This window comes from Chaetura pelagica, unplaced genomic scaffold, assembly GCF_000747805.2.
Source record: "Chaetura pelagica isolate M959 unplaced genomic scaffold, ChaPel_1.0 scaffold360, whole genome shotgun sequence".
Lineage (NCBI taxonomy): Eukaryota > Metazoa > Chordata > Aves > Apodiformes > Apodidae > Chaetura > Chaetura pelagica.
Window position 1 is genome coordinate 25,050 of NW_009951950.1, and position 15,141 is coordinate 40,190.

Here is a 15,141-nt window from a genome sequence, read left to right on the forward strand (position 1 = left end):
TAGGGAGAGGAATCCTGTGTGTGGTAGGAGGATAATGACAGGGGCCTCAATTATTTGGTTTGCTGTGACTCCCTGCAGTGCTGCAGGAGCAGAAAGGGGCAGTGAAGCCATTTCACTGGTGTCTTCAGAAATGGAGCAACTGAGCAGGAACCACATGCTCATACCCTGCCAAGCCCACTCCATCCTGCAGTATCCAAACAAGGGCCATGGTGGGGAATAACAGGTCACAGCCAGGACATTGTTGCAGCTCTCTTCCCAGCTGCCAGCACAGCCTTTTGGGGCTGAGGGACAGTTGTACCCAAGTCCAAGTGGTCCTGCAGCAGCCACTTTTCAGAAGTCAGCTACCAGACATGTGGTGGAGACCAATGCCCTCTTTCTTCTGACACTAGACATCTTTCTGCCCAGGTTTCCTGGGCCAGTAACAGCTGGTTTTGTCTGCAGCATGATGTTCTGTGGGCTGCTACAGCTTTGGGAAAGCACAGCTTTAATTTCCCATTCTCTCCGTGCAGGACACATCCAGAAAGCTTTACTTGCAGCATTTAGACTGCACTGGACCAGGAGTAATAAGGTAATAGCAGTATTCATTTCTGCTTCAGCCATTTTGTACATTCCTTGCCATCACAAGCACTGAGACCACCAGTCATGCCCTTTCCAGCACTTTACTATGGAATATAACACTTATGGCTGCAGGTCATTTACTACAGTTTGCAATGGGTGGCAAGAAAGTGTTGGTGACCCTGGTGTGTGGGGTGGATGCTTTGCAGATCCTTCATACATTTCTATTCTTGGTTTTTCCAGTGCTGTAATAGGGAGTAGAAATGTTAGTCTTCAGGGAAGTACCTCCTGACCATCAAGGTCAGATCTCTGAGATCACACATGTTATCTATCTTTTCCTAATGTAAGCTGACTTGTTGCAGAAACTGGATAACCTCCCTGTGCCTCAGTGTCCCTGCCTGTAAAATGGGCAGACAGGAGTTTGATCATGGGAGGGCAGTGCTGTGGGACTAGCCTTCTTGCCAAGCACTTCACAGTCCTCCACTGGGATGTACCAGGAAAGTGCATGTTAGCTGTTAAAACTTAGTCTTCTAAATGGTCTCCTTGAAAAGTTTTTCTGGTACTTTCATCACTCTCATCTGTCAGTACATTCCTTAACTGAACTGTGTGGTGTTGCCTTCATTCACCCCCTCATCCCACTGCCCTTCCGTGCCTTCTCCCAAGGTGGGAGTGCAGTGTGTGCAGCAGAGTTCTCTGCCATGGTTCATTGGTTTCTCTTGTTGGTTGCTTTCGTTTCTTTGCTTGCTTTTTCTTTCTCCCCAAAGAAAGGAGTGGAAATGCAATAGGTGATGTAAAATTTGCAAGCCAAAGAGAGCTTATATTCATTGCCATATGTGCTGCTTAACAGGAGGCTGAAAACTTCTCACTGGCTCTTCATGTCTGTGCAAGAAGAGCTCCTCGCCTGGTGAGTACAGAGTCTAACCCATGTGGGCATACTGGTATAACAGGGTTCAAATATCCTTTCTGGTATGTCAGCATGACCTACCTCAGCCTCAATTATACACTTTCCAGTGTTTCATTAAGAAGTCAGAGTGTGATGTTTTGTATTTGGAGGCAGCTACAAAAATCTGTTGGGTGGTGGCTGCTTTCTTAATACAGTGATCAAATGCAGAAGTGCTAAATCAGTAATTCCAGAGAATTTTTATTTTTTTAAATTTTTAAACCCCAAGAGTATAAAATCCAAAGAAGACTTAATACAATTATTCCTGGGGGATGGTGCTCATAAGTGTTGCAACCATCTGGGCATACAGCTGGCTAAACATAGCCTCTATTCCATCTTTTCCAGGAGGGATCCTTAGAAGGGGCAGAAAAGTGCTAAAACATTACAAAAGCCGACCTCTTTTCCGTGAGAGCATCCTCCCTGTTTTGGAAGTGTTGATTGTTTGGCCTCCCCCAGCCACTGAGGCTGCTTTATGGTGTATTTATTACCCAGATGAAGTCTGGAGCCAGAGTTCCTTGGCCCATTGATAAAGCAATTTAAACGAGACGGCTGCTCTGGGCAGAGCAGCTGAGGCTCAGGCTGAGGCTCCGCAGCAGGCAGTGCCAGCGGGAGCTGCCCCCGGCCTCGGGAGCAGGGATTTACGGTTCACCTGCAGTTCAAGCTCAGCTCCCGCCCTGGGATTATGTAGGTGGCCAGTGCCAGGGCGCGCGACACGGGCTGCTGGGCAGCCCCAAATCCCACGGCCAGGGAGGGGGGCTGCTGGCACCAGGCTCCTGCATGCCCACCTGGTTCTGGGGCAGCAGAGAGCCGTGGCACCTGGGAGGTATCATCCACCTCCCTGGCCCTCAGCACACCCTGCTCCATCCCTGCCGAGGCGGTAGGGCCCACCACCCCCTTGCAGCCCCAGCAGGGAAGGAGTGCCATTCCAGAAGAGGAATGGCAGCTACCCTGCTTGGTAGCTGAGCAGCACAGAGGGACCTGCACCCCCTTGGACGGGGGCAACGTCAGCGTTCTGGGCAGCTGCCTCCAGCCCCGGGGCTTCACTCCTGCAGCATGGCAGGTGGGGCAGAAGCCTTGACACGACCGGTTGCCAGGTCTCCTCCCCGCTGTCCCAGCCTGGCAGGGCTCCAGGCCCAGGATTCCGCCCGCCCCTGCCAGGCCGCACGGTTGCCGCGGCTCGGCGGTGCGGCGCGGCCTTTGGCCTCCGGCTGCGTGAGAAATGGCTTCGTTCCAGCAAATCCCTCTGCCTGCTGAGCTCCACATGGCCCTGGGCGAAGTAGAACTTGAGCCGAAAACAAGTTGATAAGGAGCAAAAGGATATGTGAACCAGCCATTGGTGGGTCTATATCATCAGCTGGGACTAATTTACACCTCAGAAAGATTGACGTATATGTTCAAGCCAGGAAAGCCCAACCATTAAAAAAAACCCCAAATATCCAATTTTTCCTGCTTACAGAAACACCTTTCTTATCAGGGCAATCCTTCAAAATCTAGCAAACACCAGCAAAGCCTGAATTCACTATCGATCCACATGCCTGCAGCTCTCACATGCCTTCTACACTGATCGCACGCTTCCCTCAGAGCCCCCAGACCTCCCCTTCCCCAGCCTTGCTTCCAGCATCTGCAGCCTGGCAGGGATCCCAGCATCCAGGCCCCTCTGCTCTCCTCCTGCACAGCCGTGCAGGCAGCCTCCTGGCACGCCGGGCTGCAGTGGTACTGTCACTGTGTTTTTCCTGGGTAGGAACTTAGGAAGTGTCACAGCTTTCTAAAGTAATAAAAAAAGCACTGGGCAGGCACCTTATGTGTTGTAACATGCCCAGAGAGGGACTAGGGTATACAGATAACATACCAGATGCAAGACTTGCTGCATCAGGTCAGATTAAATATCCATCTAGCCCTTCATCTTGTGTCCAGCAGCAGCTGGCCACAGCTGCACAGGGAGGAGTACAAGCACAGGACACAAGAACACAGTGATCCCACTTCCAGAAATACCCACTTGGCCCCAGCAAACTTTGACTCAGCAGCTCCTGCCGTACAGATATGGTCTTGGTCTATTTGGCCATGTACTGTTCAGGAAAGACAGGTCATCAAAAAGGAGTGGGGGAGTGGCTCTTTATGTGACAGAGCACCTGGAATGTATCAAGCTCTGCCTAGGAGAGAAGGAAGAATGTGTTGAGAGCTTATGGGTGAGAATTAAGGGGCAGGCTAACACGAGTGACACTGCTGTGGGTGTTTACTACAGGTCGTCTGATCCAGATGAGGAGGTTGATGAGACCTTTTACAGGCAGCTGAAAGTAGCTGCACAGTCACAGGCCCTGGTTCTCATGAGGGACTTTAACCACCCTGATATTTGCTGGAAAAGCAACACAGCCAGGCACGCACAGTCTAGGACGTTCCTGCAGAGCATGGATGACAACTTTCTGATGCAGGTGGTTGAGGAACCTACAAGAGGAGGTGCACTGCTGGACCTGATATTAACAAACAAAGAAGGCTTGTTGGGGGTGTGAAGGTTGGTGGTAACCTTGGTTGTAGCAACCACAAAATGGTGGAGTTTACCTTCTCGTGTAGAAGAAGTAGAAAAATAAATAAGATTACACCACTGGACTTCAGGAATGCAAAGTTTGCCCTCTTCAAAGATCTACTCAGTGGAATACTGTGGGTCAGGGCCCTGGAATGTATGCATGTCCACATGAGCTGGGCAGTTTTCAAATTCTGCTTCCTCCAAGCTGAAGACCTATGAGGAAGAAATCAAGCAGGGGGGTTAGGTAGGAGATCTGCATGGATGAGTAAGGGTCTTCTGGAAAAAAAATTAATGGAAGAAGGAAATTCACAGAATGTGGAAAACCGGACTGGTCACTTGGGAAGAATACAGGAACGTAGTCAGAGAATGCAGGGATGCAATGAGCAAAGCTAAGGCCCACCTGGAATTAAATCTGCTGATGGCTATCAAGGACAACAAGAAGGGTTTCTTTCTGTACCTCAATAGAAAAAGGAAGACTAGAGGCAATGCAGGCCTGCTGATGAATGAGGAGGGTGCCCTAGTGGTGGGAGACACAGAGAAGGCGGAGTTATTGAAAGCCTTCTTTTCTTCAGTCTTCATTACTAAAGCTGGCCCTCTTATCCCAGACCCTCGAGGCAAGAGATAAGGTCTGGAGAGAGGAAGACTTTCCTTTGGTAGAGGAGGACCAGGTTAGAGGCCCTTTAGCCAAACTGGACATCCACAAATCCATGGACTTTGATGGGATGCATCCAAGAGTCCTGAGAGAGCTGGCAGGTGTTATTGCTGGGCCACTCTCCTTCATCTTTGAGAGGTTATGGAGAACAGGAGAGATACCTGAGGACTGGAGGAGGGCCAATGTCACTCCAGTCTTCAAAAAGGGCAAGAAGGAGGACCTATGGAACTACAGGCCTGTTAGTTTCACCTCTGTTCCCGGTAAGGTGTTTGAAAAAAATGTTCTGGATGTCTTCACAACACATGTGGAAGTGAAGAATGTCATCAGAAGAAGTCAGCATGGACTCACCCAAGGGAAATCATGCTTGATCAACCCAATTGCCTTCTATGACATAATTACTGGCTGGCTAGATAAGGGGAGAGGGGTGAATGTTATCTACCTTGACTTCAGCAAGGCTTTTGATACTGTCTCCCATAGCATCCTCGTTAGGAAACTCAGGAAGTGTGGGCTTGATGAGTGGTCGGTGAGGTGGATTGAGCGCTGGCTGTGTGACAGATCTCAGAGGATTGTGACCAATGGAGCAGGGTTGAGTTGGAAGCCAGTAACCAGTGATTACCCCAGGGGTCAATACTTAGTCCAGTCTTGTTCAACATGTTCATCAATAATCTGGACAAAGTGACAGAGTGTATCCCCAGCAAGTTCACTGGGAGGAGCGGCTGACACTCCAGAGGGCTGAGCTGCCATCCAACATGATCTGGACAGGCTGGAGAGCTGGGTAGAGAAGAACCTACTGAGGTACAACAAGGGCAAGTGTAGGGTCCTGCACCTTGGGAATGAGAACCCTATGCACCAATATAAGTTAGGGGTGGACCTGCTGGAAAGCAGTTCTGAGGAGAAGGATCTGGGAGTCCTGGTGGACAGTAAATTATCCATGAGCCAGCAATGTGCCTTTATTGCTAAGAAGGCAAATGGAATCCAGGGTTGCATAAAGAAGAGTATAGCTTTTGTATCCTTTTGTAGTAAAGCCTGGTAACTCTCACCATTCATTAGAGCTCTTTCCTCCTTCCTCTTTCTTCTTCTCTTCCCCTTCCCCTGCCTTTGACTTTCCTGCCAAATACCATGTCAACAGAGTAATTAGGCCTACATAATTAACTCTCAAAATTTAAGTCTGGAAATGCAGGACTTAAGGCTCTAGGACAATGTTACCTTGCTCAGGGCACTTCTGTAGTGCTTTGCCATGTATACATTTAGGATCTGAAGCTCTTCAGACCAGCCAGACTGCCTCAGCATCCCACTGAGCTCCGGCACAAGGTAGGGCAGAGAGCAGCACCCCACGGGTACTCTTTGCCTTTAAAAGCACCCCTACTTGCACATATTTCTGTTGATATCAGTTACAGGAAATCAATGCAACACTAAAAAAGAAATGGGTTTTTATATGTAGCCTAACCTTTGAAAAGTTTCCCACCTCAAACTTTCAGTTTAGTACCTTTATTTTGTTGCTAGTTTGTTCCAGAGGGAGAGAAGTGGGGCAACAATCCCCTCTATTTCTTGAGGTGAGTTGTGGTGGGAGAATCTGAATGCTGCCGTGTGCATTCTACCTGGTAGGCAGTGGCCTGGGCAAGTGTTCTTGTCTTGTATTTACAAATAGTGCTGACAGACCAACACATAAAGGATTTTTTTTTTCTTTTGTTTTTTCCTTTTCCCCTGGAAGGAAATAGTCTTATTTGCTTCCCCCCTTCTCCTGAAGCAGCAAGGACCAGAGAGAGTTATGGAAGTTTCTTCTTTTGTTTTGCTGAGAGACTTGCAATGCCTCCCAGGTAAATTGTCTCATCATCAGTCAGGCTGAGTAGAGGAGTTTGTTGTTAACACAAAAATGTGAGGAAAGTGATTTTTCATTTTTACTGAACCTAAAAGTGGCTGAACAAGATCTCTTCATATTTTTCCTTTCAAACTTTGCTGAAACACAATGTTTAAATGCCAGCATAAAAGTGCCACACTGAGGAAAGTTAAGCACACCAAAAAAAAAAAAAGCTATAATCAAAATGGCAGCCTGAACTGTTGTGACAAGTAGGATAAATCTTCCAGTCTGTGGATGATTTGTTAAGTGTTTTGCAAATATATATACATATTGCAGATATATGTTATGTGTGTGTGTGTGTATAATCAATAAAGTGTGTGTACGACAGATGGATGGATTAGACAGATAATTATATGATTGCAGGTCTCCTGTTATATTTATGTTCACCCATTAAAGCTGCTTGTGAGTTATCCCTCATCTCCCCACTCCTGGAGATAAAGGTCATTGATGCCAACAGCCATCAGGTGTTGGCCACAGAAGCAGAGAGCTGGAGACCTGCTTTGGCAGCTCAGTTCCCATCCTTTTTCAGGAAAATGTAAACCAGGAAAAAAGCTCAGATTCTTCACTGCCCACTGCAGCAGACTGAGGTGGGATAGTTGTTAGTCGTGCCATTTGAGAAAGTGGAAAGCTATCTGCTTCAACCAAAAGGTGACCCTGTGGAGAGGGGCAGGATGCACGTGCGCTTGAGGCAGGAGAAAGGCTTGGCTGGGCTGTGCTGGTGGGTCTGGAGCCACAGCTCCCAGGGCTGCACTGCCTGCAAACCCACAGCCCGGAGCAAAGCCAGGAGCATTCTGCTTCTGATGGTGGCTTCAGCCCAGAAAACGCCGGGGCATCCTTGCAGGACTTAGCTGGAAAGCTTGGAGGAGGGACAAGAGAGCTGTCAGTTGGCCACCCACTGCTGGCCAGGGAACCAGCTGCTGAGACTTAGCCCGTCCCAGCCACACTCCAGCCTCCTCCGAGCCTGGGACTCACCTGGAAGAGGATTTCGGTCCACACCCATTTCGTCACTGGTGTCTGACTTGGAAGTCTCTTACTGTAATTAGGGGTGTAACCCAGATAGGTCATGTTCCTGCCACACCAGACTTCCTGCCCAAACACCGCGAGTCCACGCAGCAGGATGAGGGGCCAGCAGTGACAGGACCAGCAACACTTCTGGGTCTAAGCCACGACTCCAGCCAATATCCTGCCCCCTGCCTACACCAGCTGGCCACATTGCTCCAGCTGGCTTCCCACATGGCTCACCTTGGACAGAAGGGACAGAGGGGAAGCCCTTCCTATCAGCAGGTCCCTGCCACCAACCCCCAGAAACACAAGCACAGGGCACTAAGGAAGAGTGGAAGGGGACAAGCAAGCCTCAGTGGTGCACTGATCCTTTGGGGTCACTCTAAACAGCTCCATCTAACACTTCGTTTTGAACCTTGTAAGACATTTCTGGATCTGGCTAAGCCTCTGCTTGAGCTCAGATTAAGGGAAGCAGAAATGAGGCACAAAACAGTGTTTTCAGAATTCTAGAGGGGACATTTTGAAAAAAAAACAATCATGGACCATCTTGCTTCCCATTTTGCCAACAGTGGGAGCAAGAAGGATAACTCCAATACTCAGCACTGTGGTAAATAAACTGCTGAGGTGGGTCCTGGTCCCCTGCCTTCAACCCAAAGCCTCTAGCGGACTTGCCTTCCTGCAATGGCAGTCTACATTTTAGATATAGAATTTAGATTTCCAATTAATTGAGTTCAAATACTGAAAATAAAATATGTGACTTTGGGCTCACATCCTGCTACACCACCAGCAGGAAGAGATGGATTTGAGAACCAGCAGTTGCTTTGCTGGCTGCAGTCTTAGGAATCCACATGCAACAGATTAAACAACAGTGGCCAATTTTACCTCCTGCCTCTGTAAGCTGCAGCTCAGCTGGGCCCATGGGTACACCCCTCCTCATCCCATCCCCCCCAAAAAATACCAAGATTGGTGGTCCTTCTGCCCCTGTTCTATTGATGGACACAAATGACCAGTTTAGCACTTTCATTTCCACACTGGGAATAGGGAGATTAAAATGCCACTATCTCCCGATTGTAACGCTCTTTATGCAGGCCCTAGGTAAACAGTACTCTAGTTAACAAACCACTGTTAATAAAAATTGCTAATTAAATGAAGGCCAGTGGCTTGCTTTATTGACATAAGTATTTATAGGCTTTTTCTGCTTTCTGGTATTTTCCAAGGCTCTGTGTGGTTTGCATTTGTTCTCTGCTCCTGCGTGTCCTTCTAATGATTGCTTTATGGAGTTTTCTGTTGTTGTTTTAACCACCCTGAGTCAGACATGAGGACCTAACACAACACAATATTTTTGAGTTTGTAAGGAATACCATACATTTCCTTTGCAGTGTGCGACTAGCCAAGATAACTTGTACTTTGGGATGAGCTTTCTTTGGGATAACTTTGGCTTTTTAGTACACGTTTGTCTATCTCTTCAAGAAACGGGGCCTTAAACCCTGACTGAAAGGATTTTTTTATTCAGCTGAGCTTATCTGTGTTAATTCAGGATATGCAGTTAACTACCAGATAATGAAAGGTACCCAAACTGCAGCTCAGCAAAGGACTCCAACGTAATCAGTCATCCCTCTGCAGAACATGCAGACCATGATCCTTTAATTATTAGCATGAACTATTAATTAACTCTGTGCAAAGCCAGAGTGGGCACAGCACACAGGACTGAAATGGCACACAAAAGCAGAAGGGTGTCGATGTCAGCTGGAGTGTCACACTGCTTTATCCCTCAGAAGACTCCTGTATGACAGTGAGGTCTGAGCATCACGTCTGGCGAAGATTCCTCGGCAGAACATACCCCAGGGATGTGACACTGCTGCTGGTTGCTGTGGAAGCTGGACTTGCACTAAATCAACTTCTCCAGGTCTCCCATATGCTATGTGCTATCCAGCCTGCCTTTCCGCTCAGATACACGGGGTGGCTGACATGTCCCATGGCTTCTGCCTGTGCAAGGTTTTATTCTAGAAGACACCAAAGCCAGTTGCCACCTCCACATCATGGCCCTTTGTGGACTACAAACGGGAAATGCTAGTTGTCCTCAGCAGATGTGCTTTGCAGACTGGCCTTGAGTAAGCACTGGATGGGAATACAGGAGTATCATTGAGCCAACACTGTTGAGAACATAGAATTGAATGGAAGTGAATATGATGTAGAGCTTGTGTCCTTGAAAGCTAATTTAAGCTCTCCTAGTTCTGGTTAAGTTCTAAACATTTCTGGTGGGATGAGGGAGACAAGCAGCTGCTACACAAAAGATAAGGGCTGAAACCTGATTAATATTGGTGTTTTGAAAAAAGAGTTTTCAGAGCCCGCCTGGTAGTGATTTATCCCCACATGGAGATACCATCAAACACAGACCCATTCCAAAAATAAGCAGCCCCCAAAATGATAGTCCCCAAACTGGACTGAAGAGAGGGGCAAGCACTAAGGATCTTCCAAAATAAACACTCCAGTCAGCAGGTGAATAACAAGAAATGCCAGTTAATAAGAGAACAACAGGAACTGCAATTCTAACTACCTTCTTAAAAATAAATAACAATAGAAGGGCATTAAAAAGAGGTAAACAGTATCTGAGTTATAGGCAGAAAGCCTGGTACACTCCAAAACATTTCAGACCAACTTTCAGTCCCAAGGGAGATCATGGCTTTGAACTCATTAAGAATTACTGCTGGGTAACAAATCATCAGGTGTCTGCTGATCCATGGCAACTGTCCCTGCTGATTTGCATGGTGGCCTATGTAGGATAATTTGAGATCTCTGCATCCTCCACGGAAGATGAGAGATGTCTATACTAATGTGAATGACCTCACAATTGCTGTAGCCTAAGACTGGTCATGCAGACAGTTGTCTTCTGCCAGTTAACTGGTGGCAACTGGTTCTCCTTTGGTTTCTTATTTCTGTGGCTGAGCCCATTTCTTATTGGAAACAAGCCAGTGAAAAACATTTCTTATAAAAACAGGGACTGCACAAAACTAACATGAATTTAGATTTCATTACAAACATAGAACCTGGCAAAGATTAATTGAAACATTTGCCAAGGGCCAATGTAAAGTTTGATGAAATCAAAGGGAGACTTCAAACAGACTTAAGTGGTCTTGGGGTCAGGTTGTAAGGCAAATTGGACAAGTTTCAAGGTCCCTAGGTCAATGGATTTTTATTTTTATTTTTAAAGCAAAACCATGCCACACTATTAGTTTAAAAGACATTTCAGCCATCAGCCAGAGAATCGCTTTGCTTGAGTTTACCAGGAACAGGATCAACTCCTGAAGACCATGGAGTGCAGCCTGTAACACCTGGGTCTTTGGGCTTTGTATCACCCTGGTGGAAAATACCAGTCTGGCAAAAGGGTAAGGGAGAAGACAGGCATTAGATACTGCTGGGTCTGGGAGCCTAGACCTCACCTGGGGCAATCCATGGCAGGGAACTCTCAAGAGATGGCTCTCACCGATTGGAGCTCTCCGCTGTGTAAGGTGGCAGCCTGAAGACCTACTGGGCACAACACAAAGCTGGTCATCTCTTCCCCTGCGTATTTGCTCAAGGGAATGGGTGGGTGGGTTGTTTATCTTATGGGGAGGAGCCTTTTCCTTTTGACTCTTGGGGGAAAAAAGGAACTGCATTGCGTATGTTTACTGAAAGCCTGATGTATGCTGCAAGACATGGAGGTAGGGCACATCCTTATAAATCAGGGTGGAGGAAAAAAAACCTCACAACAAAACAGAAAGAAATGGGCAGGGAGAGCTGCAGAGACAGTGTGTGTGCATGTGTGCGCTCAGCCAGCAAGGGGAATGACACTGACACTGTTTCAAAGGAAGGTCATTGCATAGACCATAAATCTCAAACACTTAGAATTTGCTTCATTTGTCTTTGTTAACTCTTTTCTACAAGAAGTTCAGCAACTACAGGAAAATTTTGAAATCATTATTTATTTATGTGGCCTTGTAACAGTTCATGGCTAGTGATTTAAAGTCTGATGTGGCCAAATGCAGCATGAGCAGCCTGAGCCTGCCCATGAGAGACCTGTCCCTGGCAGGGTTGCCAGTGCCTGCAGTGGTGGTGTGAGTGAGGGTTGGGGTGCCCAGGCAAATGATTCAGGCATGTGCAAGAAGAATCCTCAGGGACAGCACTGGTGTGAGTGTTCCATTTGCCTGGGCATATGGCCAGGAACCACTGGCAGAGAGAGAAGGAGGAAAGCCTTCTGGGAGGGAGGAGACCTTTGCCATGGACACCCGCATCCAGGTCTCCACTTTTGGTTGCTCTGGTGGAAATGAACTGCTCTCAAGTGGTGAAACCATTCTTACATCTGCTGCTGGTCTAGTTTGGCTGCTTTGGCTGTCAGTTAGCTTTGGGTCTGTGAGGTTTTGCTGAGCACCAAACAGCTCAGCAGTCAAGTTCTCCAAAACTCTTTCGCTCCAGGAAGAGAGGAGGGGAGAGTTTTCTCTGATCACAATTAATGCAATTACTACTTTGCAGTTTTTTCCTATCCATGCCTCTTTCATTCATCTTAACACCTATTGCCATTCTTAATTATGTTCAGTGAGCCCAGAGCAAAGAACAGACAGGCCATTCTCTTCTGTGAGGAGCTGCATGAAAATATTAGAAAACGACAAACTGACCAGACTGAGCATTTAGTCAAATTCCAGCTCTGCCATTAACTTGCATCGTGGCCATGGCAAGTCATTTCACTTTACTCTAGGCTGTTTTATTAGTATAGATAATGGAAATAGCAACTGATCCATATTAATGGTCTGGTCCAGCCCCAACTAAGCTAACAGAAGCTCGGCTTTGCTTGGCTTGTTTTTGGAAATATAAGCTTTATTGTTTTGAAAAATCCCTGTATTGTCTAAAGAAGCACACTAAACTGAGGAAAATAACTGCGGCCTCCACACCAATTGAGAAGCAAATTCTGTAGACCCATGTTTATAACATGCAGAGCATCCTGATGTCAACATGCTCTCCACCACTGCCTCTCTTTCCACCAGAGAACTACAGTGCTTCCTTCAGAAAGTCCAGGTCCACCAGAGGTGGACCTTTAAGTATAATAAGTTTAGTTTGCAGTCACAGAGCTCTTTCCCAAGCACTTGGACACTTTGTATCAGCCCTTGCTTGCTAACTAGGAGGATTAATGACCACTTTCCAATACCATGGACTGTCATGCTTGACTGCCTCCGTTTCCAAGACCAAGGGGCTAGCGACATCTAATGGCAACTGCATGCATAGCAGAGCATCTTCTCCCACTGTAGGAGGCTGTCCTGTACGATAGGATTTCCAATATTTAACCCTTACAGTACCTCAGAAGCATATGTAAGGTCAGCGAAATGACAACGACTGAGGGGGCGTATGATATCATGGCATCTTACTGCAAGGAAACATACCTGATGCAGATCAGAAAAAGAGCAGTGGTCAATGAACAGACTCAAAATTTGTTCAGGTATCTGCATGTTGCCTGGCCATCTTGGCTCTGTTCTCCTCCTTGAAGGGTGGATGAAGGATTTAAGGCAGGAGAGGTGTACAAAGGAGTTACAAGAGCATTCTAGACAATATCCTCACACTGGAAAAGCACCACATGGAACAAAACCACATGATCTTCCATGGAAGAGAAGGGGAATAAAAGAACAAATCCTTGCAGATTAAGGAAGAGAAAATAGACTAGTTTGAATGGACAAATGCCCTTTGTTCTGCCCTGTGGCCTCAGTGAAATGTGGCTATGACATGGGAGCTGCAAACTCCTGAGCATATGCTTGGAAGATGTAATGTTTCCTTACAGTCTTTCTGAACTGAGACAATAGGTGCTGTTGAGCAATTCAGGGAAAATGCACAATAACAAGCATACTTTCAAGGAGGTGCCCAGCAGCTGGGTCGTTTACTGTGCTTCCTGGGAGTATCCCTCAGGAATGACATAGTTGATGATTCAGGCAGCATGAGAGATTCAGCACAGGATTTAGAGAACAACCTTTGCTTAGCAATACCAGTAGTTTCTATACTGGCGCAATGTGTGTCCAGAAGCCTCACTTTTGTGCAGTAAAAGGCAACCTCAAACAGCTTAAAAAACAGGCTGGATAAATAAGCAGAGATCAAATAAGGACGTGAAGTACTGAAGTCCCCTACCTTTTACAAAGGAATCCCCTAATTTGTACAGACCTAAGCCCCAAGGTGCAGTGAGTGTATGAAATGCCTGGAGATGAGCAGGCATGCTAAAGTGCTCAGCTCTTCCCTGGAGACAGCCCCTTGCTAGCAGAGGTGTGACAGGAGGTGGAGCAGGGCACTGCAGAGCCTGGGGCTGCTCCCTACTGGCCCCTCTCACTGCAACAGTTCCTTTGGTAAGATCAGAACAGTCATACCCCATGTAGTCTCCAGGGGTGCTTTGAGACTCATCACAGTCATTGACTTATGAACCATGGAGAATCTTGCTCAGCACTGGAAACTACTCCTGTCCATCCCTCCCCACTCCCCCACCCCCCCAGGACTGTGTTAATCTCAGAGACTTCAATGTGGGCAGAGACCACTCAACTCCTTCCATGAAAGAGCCAAAGATTTCAACTGACTGATGCAGGGAAAAGCTGTGGGTGGTTACTTTGGAAACTACTGCAGCAGGAGTCACCCCAAATTGCCTGTTGACCTCCCAAGTAATTAGTGTCCTAGGGTACTATATGATATACAGCTGAAAGGTGGAGAAGCAAAGTCTGAGCATAGCTGTACAGTACACTACACTTAGAAAAAAAAACCCAAACCAACCAAGAAACCACCCCAAACTCTGAAGGTTATAAGCTACAGCTAAGACTGTCCTAACCCCAGTCTGGCAGAAGCACCTGGCTGTGCCTTCCACCTTGCAAAGGGTGACTAAGGGTGGTCCTAGGGAGCAGACTAGGAGAGGAGTCTCCCTGCTTGGCTGAAGGTTTTCCTCAGCCCTCACTCTACGGACAAGTCCCTCTAACTGCTGTGAGACACCATCCTGGCCCTCTCTGTGTACCTCGTGGTAGTGTCCTTGGCTGCTGACAAAACAAGGACTGAATGCATGGTTTCCCCCCAAGAAGGTATTTAAGAGACTTACAAGTCTCAGAGCTAACCAGGACAGTTAAATAACAACTACCTAGCACATCTGGATCAGGAATGTAGTTACAGCCCAGCTCTTCCTGACACCTAATATGGAGCGTGTTCCATTAGGGCTGCTTGGAAACCAAGTGGCAAAACAGTAGTGTGGTGAAACACAAGAACATAGTTGGTTTTAATGATATAATTTGCAATGATTTATGCTTGTTTATATTTTATTTTTCATATTCACTTCTACACTATCTGCAGGGAGTTTCATGGCTTGTCCAAGATCCATTTAATTTGGTGGTTTTGTATCAACTTCACTGAGTACTGGATCCAATTTGGGCTGTGAATGGATTCTTTAATAGGTACAGCTGTAAAAACATATTAGCTGCTTCTCTATAGGTCTGCCGTTTCTATTTAAAAAAAAAAAAGTGCATTTGCAGAAGAATGGGGTTTCAGATCACAGGAAGCCATTTTCCATTCAAAGTTGAATTTGAAAAATAGTTATGACCTAATATAAAAAGAAAAAGGAATGTTGAAAT